Consider the following 9,830-nt stretch of genomic DNA (forward strand, 5'->3'; position numbering starts at 1 on the left):
TGGCCATCTGTTTTTACTGTACTCTGTTTTTTATAGAGGGGAAAAATTCAGGCACACAAAGATAATCCTTTTCACAAATTAATCAAATCAGATTTTAAGTGAGTTGTGGTGCAGTTTCTTCCATCACCCAGGCTATGTTTACACCACAAGGTTTCTGCGCAAAACCTAGCAGAGCATCCACACGTCAAGCGCGTTTTTGCACCAAAAAAACCCCAGTAAATCGACAGGACAGAGGGCTTTTGCCGGTAGTGTTATTCCTCTCCCCACGAGGAATAACTCCTTTTTCCGCTACAGCTCTTGTGCAAAAAGGCATGTGTGTATGCTCCTCAGGGGTTTCTGTGCAAAAAGAGCTCATCAGAAAAAGCACAGGTGCTCTGATGGCCATTTTGTTAATGGCAATCAGAGCTTTCTTGCGCAAGAGCGTCCATGCAGTGTGGACACTCTCTTGCGCAAAAGCACATTGCTTTTGTGATGTGCTTTTGAGGTGTGGATGTGCTTTTGCGCAAGATCTCTTCCACAAAAAGCTTCTTGCGCAAAAACCCTTTGCAGTACAGACAAAGCCTCAGTGACCTTCTTTTTAGACAAAACAAAATTAAGTCCCTCCCACATGTCCTTACAAAGGAGAGCGGAGGTTTCTAATTCTTAAAATGTACAGTGTTGCTGATTAGACAGTTGAAATAAAAAAAATACATGAAAGACTTGTTTAAAATTAGGGTGAAGTAGTTTGTGTTTAAGTGAGTTTCTTTATTCTTTGCGTTTGAGTCGGTTTCCTCCTCCAAAATGGCACCTGTGCTCCTACTCCTGCACAATAGTACTGGAATGGTGCACAAAAAGGAGACATATCAACCTAGTATTGTTCACTATAGGATTGAACACTTCTCTCTTGGCTGACCTGGGGCAGATAATAAATTGAACAGTGACATTACAAAAGCAGTGTATGTGCGCCAACATGGTCCTCTCCTGAGGAATTTCCCTTCGAGGGGAATTTTACATTGTTTGTAGGCCAGGTGAAGAGGGTAGATTTGAAAATGTAGGATATTCCAACCCTACACCAAATATAACCCTTTCTTTTCCACTTCTAGACTGGAGAATAAATTCCCAGTGAAGTCTTAGGAATCCTTCCCTGATATTCCGCTCATATTTTTACCCCCTTCCCTCCTGAACAATACTTCTGTGGTCACATATTAGCACTATCATATCATACAGCTTAAGTCTAGAAAAATGATGATTTCTTAGCCATGGTATTCCTTTAGTTATCAGCGGGACTTGACAAACCATGGCGAAATCTGCTTGCCAGCACCGCACTGCGCATGCGCGCCAGACCCACATTGCACATGTGCGTGCCACCGATGAACAGGGTGACCGGCAGAAATCTACGCGTCAGAGGCGAGTAGATTCACTGATTTGTCAAGCCCTGGTCATTAGAATAACTTTGAAAGGAGGTGGTACAACCTCCCCAGTGACAAGGCCATAGAATTTAACAGGAACAACTGTTCTCTCCAAGCATACCTTATCAATATGCATGTTCATAGATCTCCGCAACCAGAATTTGCCTGCAATTTAGAAGCCTGGACAAGTTACATGGAATGTATTATATGTACAGTATGGCCTAAACTTGGGCTATTTATTCTTGGAAGAGTAAAGGCAATACCAAGTTAAGCAGTTCAGACTATATTCTGTTCCCTTAAACATCTGAAACAAAATTGGAGTGCATACACATGTCTACAAACACACACAGTAACTCTTCCAAAAAAAGGGAACAAGCTGAGAATTAAACTCAGTAATGCTTCTCTTTTTAAGGAGCTAAGAAGGCTGGCTGTGTAGAATTCTTAGCCTGTGTGCAAAATAAGATGCACTCAGATTTGTCCTACAGATGATCATTTTGACCATTTGACAGAGAGCCTGAGGAATTCACCTTTAAGGGAGCAGGCAGCTTGTTCAACAGTAGCTAGAGAGATGCTTTCTGAGCTGAGTAATCAGGTATGCCTTTCCTGATATAGCAGCTGACTGCTGGTGCTGGTTGACACAATTTGCGAGTTTACTCAAACTGCAAGCATCAGGGAAAACTACTCTGATAAAAATAGAGAATGCAACGCTGAACATTTCTCTGTCAGTCCCCTCCATAGGTCCAGAGCACAGATCCAGAGTAAATTTTAGGACTCCAAAAGCCCATCAGTATTGGCTCTTCTGCTTTCAAATAAAACTGCAATTGAATTTTTAACCAGCAGGTAACTTGATGCTGTGAAGCTACTTGCACTCCTGCACTATGAAGCAATGAGGCTAAACAGGAGATGGGTGTCAGACCAGAAGTCCTGGCTGTTGCGTGAACGTGCCTCATGATTCACAAAAAAAAAGAAAAAAAAAAAAAAGAAAAGAAAAGTTTCAAAATTCATATGGCCATTTCTTTAGCTGTGCAAGATAAAAGTCTATATATTAACTTAATTTCATAACACGGCAAAGATTTAAGTATTTAAAACAAAATCCTCCTAGTTCAGGTAAAACAATAATTTAAATGCCCAATCTATAAGTCACACAACTAGTCTCTCTTTTGCACTCACAATACCTACTGAAGCAGGTGTTTTGTATATACAGGGAGGGCACAAAAAAACCACAACAAAAACCACCACATTAAATAATTACACTTAATTACACTGAGAGAGAAAAAGATAAAGGGAGTAACAAATCCTATTGTTATTCTCCACACATTGTATAGGACATGTGTTTCCTTATACTCCATGTTTGGTATGTAGCTTACCAGCAGCTCTCTAAAAATCAATATAAAAGAGATTTATTAGAAATTATAAAAATCTAAAGTCACATATACTAGACACTAGGAATTTTCTATAAATGTTTATTATTTCTCTGCCTCAGGTACAGGGCTGAAGAAGAAAAATACATATTGACTAGTCATCATACAAGGAAAAAAAAAATCAATAAATATGGAAAATATTCTTCCAATACATATAAGGAGTATGGAAGTTACTAAACAAAAATCTGTGCTTTCCCTACTGATGTCAGTAGAGGTGATTACTTCAGTGTCAGGAAGGAGATGGTTTTGTGCCAGATACGGGTTTGGGAGTTTAGATTGACATTCTAATTCCAATCTCTCCCACAAATTTGCTGTGTTACTTTGGGCACCTTAGAATTCAATCCTATGAACGCTATTAAAAGGCATATTAGTCAGTGGGAATGTTACCTGAATGAGCACTATATGCAGAAGAAAATGCACAATCAGGTCCTTATTCTTTGTACTTCACTTTCACCCTATTTGGTTATAGCAATGCAAAACGTGTTGCAAATTTATACTAATATTTGTAAAACACATTGAGAGCCTAACAGGGAAGGTGCCAGAAGCACGAAATGTAACATTACATTCAAACAGAGCATATGAAGAGCAAAAAGCAGAATTTCTGTTCTCTTGCTAACACTTTAGTAAAGTTTTTCCATTTCAAATTTTTCCTTGAGGCATCAGTTCTTTACTCGTGACAGTTAAAATTCCCTAATCTCTCTGCCAGTAACAACTGTGTTTAAATATTATTTAACTGTCAACCTGGGACTACGAAAAGGAGAAAATGTTCTTGCTCGAGCAGAAAAAAAATCAAACAGCAATAACTGATGTCTGTAACACTTCATTTCGATCCCAGTCATTGGTGCTGGGTATAACTGCTCTCTCTCTAGGCTTCTGGGAATTTCTAAAAGCTTTCTAGCTAGTTTCTCTTTGCTTGCAGAGATGTTGACCATAGTTTATGATTAAGTAATTGCATACTGAGTGTTACTTAGGAGATTAGATATGAGCCACTCAGTTATGCATGTAGCTTGGGAGAGGGGCCAGATCTGGCCTCCCAATCCTTTTGATCCAGCTTGTGCCCACCCTTGTGGCAGGGAGCATCATCGATCAAAGCAGCTGGCTGCTCCTTGTGGCTTGTGCGCTGCATGGAGGGGACTTCAGCACGCTGCCCCTGCTGCCAGCAAAATCTCTGAGTTTCTAGAGAGCTAAGGAAGTTTGCTGGGGTGAGGCAATGCAGCACAATTTCACAGCTCCCATTAGCTGGTTTCTGGCCAATAGGTGTTAGAGATTTTTCTGGTGGTGGGAGTAGCATGGAAAGCCTCTCCTTCCCTTCTTCCTCCCCTGCAGACCCTCACATGCACAGCCAGCCAGCAGTCTGGGGCAGTCTGAGTGGGCTGCTGGCTGGGAACTGCTTAGTTAAGTGCCTCTAGGCCACAGCCTGCCTCTAGCACCCCAACCCCTCCTTCTCCCAACTCCATAAGAAAGTGTGGCCCTTGACCACTTTACCAAAACCTTAGCATGCACCTCCCCACCTCAAAAATTATTGCCCATCCCTGATGTAGCCTCTCCCTGGAGCATGCATGTCCTGGTTAATTAAAAAAAGTTTGTGTTTCACTTTTCTTGCTTTAATAAAATTTCTTGAACAGGAGGCAAGTGATGTACAAAAATGCACTCACAGTCCAAGGCAGACTACTAAGAAAAGGATCTTGTTTCTATTAAGTATTCTGTAAATGGCCCTGGAGTGACTGCCCATCAATATCTGATGGCAAATACAGTGAATGAATGCAATTAAGAAAAATGTTAAATAAAGAGCCATGACATCCATTTACACTATTTTTTAATTTGGTTGAAATACTTCAGCTATATTCAGTTCCTCAAAATAATACTTTTCTATTGCACTGATAAATAAATACAGAGCAAGTGTAATTAATGACACACAAAGGATGGTTCATAGAATAGGGTGCCAGCCTGGGATGTAAAAAACCAGGTTTAATTTTCTGCTCTGCTACAGACTTGTGTGATCCAGTCTCTCTATTCCATAGTTCACCATACTAAAATGGTTCTGTAAGGATTTATATTAAAGATTACAAGGTGATCAGACGCTGTGGTAATGGGACTGATACAATTACGTAAGGCAGGTTGTGCTTAATGCAGACACAAACTCTTCTGATCCTGAAAACACTTATGTGCAGGAATAGTTTTATTTATACAGCTAGCCCTACTGACTTCACTAGGAGTGGCAACGTACTTTAAAGTTAAAAATATGCACATTTGCAAGATCAGGACCAAACTCCAAGGTTCTACCATTGATCTGCAGAGTGACCCTTGTCAAGTCTTAGTGCCTTATTTAAGGCATCTTCTAACCTCATAAGATGGTTGTGAAAATTAGTGTTTGTAGAAATGCTATGAGACCTTTGGATATGAATACATTATTAAACAACTGAAATATTCCTCCTCTATTCACTCTTTACTTTTATATCCCCTTTGGCAGGTTAATTATAAGAGCAATAGATCACTTGTGTTGCACTATATGTTTGTACGGCCACTAACACAATGGAGTGCTGAATTAACTTGGGTTTCTAGGCACTATTGTGATCAGAAAAATAATTAATCCAGCACCTCACAAATAGAGTTAAGATCATTAAAAAACAAAAGAGAATATCCCCAAAGATTTTTCACAAAATTAATTCTAGTAGTAAATTTATTTCCAGTATGACTTTAAAAAAATCCACATTGTTTTACATTATTAAAACCTGAAACCTAGCTGGGTGTTTCTCTTCTCATTCACTAGTGTCTGGGGGAATACCAGAAAAGTTTAATTGTGATGAAAAACTGGATAAAAACATGGAAGGAGCATCAGACTGATATGTACATAATTTGGGCAAGGAGACTTATTTCCTGGCCATCACCAAAATAGTTGTACCGCTTTCTTAAATATGCTTAATAAGTGAATAAGCTTTCTCCATACTATTGAGATTAACTCTGTGGTCCTTTCATGCTAAAAGTGAAATAACATGAATGAAGTTCATGGACTACATTGCTATGATTCTTAATATTAAAATTTATTCACAGGATCTGTAGAAAGATGTTGCTTGCTAGAATTCTTCACAACATGTGTACATTTGTCTTCTCATATGGAAACAAAATCCTATAACTTGAATGCAATTGTAAACCATAAAAATGACTTAAAGGGGTACCAAGTTTAGGACAAATCAAAAGGTGATATTCTAATGACAAGCACTGCTATAAGCACTGTGTTTAATTATGTAATGTAACTGCTGAAAATACAGTGTTTACAATGGGGGGAGCTGGTGTGCACGGGGAGCTGGCTTAAAGTTAGCTCCCTGGGGCCCAAACTGTAGTCTCCGCAGGGCATGGGAGTGGAGAGCAGATGGCTCTGTAGGAAGTGGCGTGCCAAGAAAGCCAGCTTTGCTTCCTGGGCACATGGAGTCCCACAGAGCCACCTCCCTCCTCACTCCCACTGTTGTCTCCGATAGAGACAGAGGAGGGGTGCATATAACCATGCATATAACCATGCACATTAACTGATGAGCCCATATAAATGGTTACACTTTCACATTCTTAGCTGCTACTAAGCTAGACTGCTTCCCAAACCTATATATTTTTAAATCTTTACCACTGAGGACAGCATTCAGAACGTTAGTATTCTGTTGATGAGACAGACAGAATTCACATTGCTCATGAATTAGCAGATTGGCTGTTGTAGCCAGACACGAACCCCAACTTGGTTTCGCCCCCCCCCCCCCAGAGAGCAAGAGAAAGGCAGTCAGCCTTTGATGCCCTGGGAACACAGGTGTGCTGCCTGTCCCTGACTCTACCATAAACAGAAACCAGACAGTAAATGGGCTAGCTGACGACCCAGGGCCTCCCGCCGTCCTCATGGCTAGTACCAGTAATTGACACGCCTGCATTGTCCCAGGAGAGGAATCTTCGCCCATCACATACCAGAGGTGCCCATTGTCTGCATTTTCCCAGGTGTGAATTATGTTTTGCACCCTTAGTGGGAAACTTGGCATTCAAAGCCATTTTTCCTAATTGGCCACTTGAGACCAGGAAGAAGCCTACATGACCCAAGGGGTATAAAGAGGGATATAGTAGCCCACCCCATTTGAGCTCCAATTATCTATAGCTGCTGGCAGGTATTGATTGTCTCCCGAGGTCTGTGGGACGCCCAACATCGCCCTACTTCTTCCCGAGGGATTGAGAGAAAGACGCTGGCCACGCCAAGTCTGGAACGCAGGGGTGAGAATATATACTTGCTAGGTATCTATTTGCATGCATTTAATAAGAGCTCAGAGAACCAAAAGGGTTTCATGGTACCTATAAGTGACTTCTTAGTGTAATTTCTGTCCTGTCCTTTGTAGTGGCTGTGTTATCTGTAACACAGCAGCAGCATTTAACAACTAAGTTTACCCTGTAACAATAAAATAGTAACTGTTTAAGCTTTAACCTGACTCCTTCAGTTGCTGTAACAGAACCAAGCACAATTTAAAAGAACTTCAGCCGGTCACAAGGGACTCACTGCCCTGACTGTTGGCTGACAGCTGTGAAGCGCTAAACATTTGTCAGAGACATACCTAGCCTCTGACAAGGTGGCTTCATTCTTAATCACTTTTAATATGTGTTATGAACACCTTACGTGTCTATGAATTACAGACTATCACTTAATAGGGGGAAGGTGTCCAGTCATCTTAAACAGTGACTGTCAAATCAGGTTAGATTGCAATCTGATCAGGTTTTCAGCTTTCTTGCCTCAAATCTAGAGTCATAATTACCTTGTTTAAAGCAGACTATATTAAATGAAACTAGAGTTATTGCACCCATACCTCTTATTCCTCTCCATCTGTGTAATAAGTTAAGACATTTATACTAGGTAGTGTTTCCTTTCCCCTCCCCACACCACCAATATTAATCCTCGCATCAAACACTGAGAACTGCAAACTCGCATGTGGTCAGACTCTTTTTGAATACTGATCCCATGAATGTCAGAAAAATACTAACCCTGTATTAAAGCCTGGTCATAGTTTAACAGATGAAAAGATAGAGAGAAAGCTCAAAAGAGAATCTACCACCAGTTTCTATTCTCAAAGCACCAAACAAGTGCAGAATACTCATTTTAAAAGCCAACATTGGCATTAGAAAACTAATAGAAGGCAACAGTGATCAGGTTCAAGTGAGAAAATACACAGTATCTATCCCATGAATTTACCCCAAATAAAAACCCTTCAAGCTACTGTATTTAGTAAGGAAAGTAAATACATTTTGATACAATTATCAAATACCGTGTAATCAAGCAACTACCATTCTTGAAAGCAAGTTACATGCTCCCTCAGATCTCATTTCTAAAAGCACTTAAAGCAGCTATTATCTCCATTTCACTGACAGGAAAATGGAAACAGATGGAGATCAAGTGATCTGTCCAAGACTATACAAGGATTCTGACAGAATTCGATTTAGAACTCAAGGATTTTTACAGCTAGTTCTTCACTCAAGCCATTAGAGTGCATGAAAAGAAGTCCATCTGGATATCTGGGAAAAGGATCTACTAATCAGAAATATTCCTCTCAGGCAGAGCAATACAATCTTAATCTCATTGGGGCTTGCTCTGAAGTGCGAGAGAAGACTCTGGCTCACCACGTCTATAAACACAGATCAGACTAAGGCCTGGGTCACCATTCAAGGGAGAAAAAAAATCATATTGTTTCAGAGAAGCCAAGACCGGAGAAAGGGCCATTGGCGGTCCTCTAGTCTGACCATCTAGAGAACACAGGAGTTCCTCAAAATAATTCCTAGGGACGATCTTTCTAAACATCAAATTGTAGTTTACAGGCTGCCAGCGTGGGAGCAGGCATCCTCCCCGCGGCTGCTCATTTGTGCCCGACGATAACGAAAAGTGATGACAACTCCAGACGGGAAGGAAGTTCCGGCTGCAGCAAGTGCCAAGCTGCCGTAGCCACTGGCCCGGGGTGTCCCTGTCCCTGCCTGGCCCCCACGCTCACCCCGGCCCCGCGCACAGGGACTCACTGGCTGCGACCGAGGCACCCGACGGCGTCTCTTCTCCAAGTTAACCAGAGCGGGCGGCTTCTCAGTGTTCATCCCCGCGGCTCGTCACCGGCCGGGATTCCCCCCGCGCCCCGCCCAAGAGGAACCCCGAGCTGCGGGCCGCCCGGGCCGCGCTTAAGGACAAGCCAGCCCGGGCGAGCTCCAGCTCTCCCTCCCGCCGGCGCCCCGCGCAGGGCTCCAGCCCGGAACCCAGGCCCCCGCTCGGGAGACGCCGCGGCCCCTTTCCTAGCCGGGGAGCCCAGGCCCACACACCGCAGCGGGCGCCGGAGCTGGGAACCGAACCCGCGTCAGGGCGGGGAGCCGCCCAGGTCGCTGGGGTTGGGGGAGGCGCGGGTGGGTTCCAGGGCCCCCGCCCGAACACTCACCCTCCAGCCGAGCCGCCACCTCCAGCTGCTGCCCCAGCCACTTCCGGAGGAGGAGCGGGCGCCGCGGCCAAGAGGGACCCGGAGGGAAGAGACGTCACCACACAGCGCTCCCTGCGGCTTCCGCCGGCTCTTACCAGCCCGCGCAGTAGCAGCGCCCCGCTTGGGGCGCTAGAGGCTGCTGTGCAGGAGTCCCTGCTCTGCCTGAGCCTCCGCTTGCAGCCGGCTGCTGCCCGCCACCTGCAGCCTCTAGCGATCCCTTGTCGTTTCAGTCTAGCCAGTATAGTTGGTTTCCGGCCGGCCCATCTGCAGCTCTCTTGCCTCATTCTCCCCGTGCATCGAGGCTGAGGAGTGCAGCAGCTGGCAGGGCGCCTGCAAGGAGGTGTTTCAACCCTCATTGGAATGACACTTCACTCCCCTTTGGGCACCTGGGCCTCCCCCACTCTGTATCTCCTTTCCTCGTGCTGTAGCAGGGGGATATAAAACACTTTCTGATGAACGAATTAGCTCCTATTTTCTTTTTTAAAGGGTCGTGTGACACAAAAATACCTATGCCGCTGCATGCTTACATTTCTACATGGAGTCACACAGCTGTA

At 43.5% G+C, this 9,830-nt stretch overlaps 1 protein-coding gene across 2 annotated transcripts in view; it reads right to left on the minus strand.

The window, feature by feature from the left end:
* The window catches only part of TRAF6 (TNF receptor associated factor 6), a 49,787-nt gene extending 40,400 nt beyond the window's left edge, over positions 1 to 9,387 (minus strand). The window contains exon 1 of one of the 2 annotated variants that reach the window (XM_075927505.2): positions 9,238 to 9,387. The gene's annotated coding sequence lies outside the window, so the exon portion shown is untranslated. Of the gene's footprint in view, positions 1 to 8,833; positions 9,199 to 9,237 lie in introns of those variants that run through there. The other variant, XM_006124469.5, reaches the window with a different exon arrangement.
* Positions 9,388 to 9,830: the final 443 nt, after the last annotated feature.

This window comes from Pelodiscus sinensis, chromosome 5 (genome assembly GCF_052426305.1).
Source record: "Pelodiscus sinensis isolate ZL-2025 chromosome 5, ASM5242630v1, whole genome shotgun sequence".
Taxonomy (NCBI): Eukaryota; Metazoa; Chordata; order Testudines; family Trionychidae; genus Pelodiscus; species Pelodiscus sinensis.